Below are 1,152 nucleotides of genomic sequence, written 5' to 3' on the forward strand. Positions count from 1 at the left end.
GGGGGTGTCCAGCCCGGGGGGCTCGGGATCGGGGAGCCGCGGGTGTCTGTGCGTGGCCGCGCCGTGACCTTGGGGTGCAGCCCGGCCGCGCTCCCGGAGGCGGGCGCCGCGCTCGCTCGCCCCTGCGGCCGTGGCCCGTAGGAGCTTGACCGTCCCAAGAGGATTAACGGCGCCCGGCGAGAGCCCCTGGCCCCGCTGCGACGGGGGGCGGCGGCTCGGGCCGCTGGGCAGAGGTTTGGTGGTGAAAACTTCACCCACGGATGGGGCTGCGCGGCAGGTCGTGCAGTGTGCTGCTCTGGGCTCGCCGCGGTTTTCGGGACAGCCCCTGTGCCAGCAAGCGTTGCCAGCGGTGGAGAGCGGCTAGCGCTGTCCGGGAGAGCCCGGATCCCCTCTTCCCGCTGCCTGTTGCGCTGCTCGGAGGTGGCTTGCGATCCCCGGGGATCCACAGGGCGAGCGCGCAGCCCCGCGGGCATCCGTGGCCCCGCAGAGGGTGGGAGTCAGGGATTCGGGTCTGCGTGAGGAATAGCTGCCGGGGAGGATTTTAACAGGCCGATTATTGTATTTGGCCCCAAGGTGTCCCGTGTCCCGGGCACCAGTGGGTGCAGGTGGAAACTCGGGGTACCGAGCCGCCAGCCTGGCTCCTCGAGGCACCGGCCGCTCTCTGGAGCTAGAAGGACCTGGAATTTTTTGGTGACTCAATGGCTGGAAAATTGCAAACTGCAGCACCGACGGGCCGTGCTTAGGTTTCTTTTTCTTCCTGTATCACGTTATCGTGCTCTGGTGTTCAGATGGGCTCAGGTTTCAGAGAGCCTCAGCGCCCACAGCGCTGAGCTCTGCAAAAACCTGAATCAGGGCTTTTTACTTACATGCTTGGACGGGGACTCGGCCGTGCTGGCGAGCTGAGGGCTGCTTGGTGGGCTGAGCCTTCCTGAGGCTTCCGACACGCTCGCAGGCGGCGGGGAGCAAAACGCCTCCCAGCAAGTGAAACGCCAGAGGGAGAATTTGGGCCAGGAGCCGTGGGGTCAAGACTGCGGGACGTGGGTTGGATCTGGCGTCCTGCAGGGCCCCGGCCGTGGGGCAGTTTGTCTTGGAAGACGGAGAAGATGAGGAGCAGGAGAAAGGGTAAGAGCCCGCGGGAGGGCTGGCAGGGAG

This window comes from Apteryx rowi, unplaced genomic scaffold (genome assembly GCF_003343035.1).
Source record: "Apteryx rowi isolate R43461 unplaced genomic scaffold, aptRow1 scaffold_612, whole genome shotgun sequence".
Lineage (NCBI taxonomy): Eukaryota > Metazoa > Chordata > Aves > Apterygiformes > Apterygidae > Apteryx > Apteryx rowi.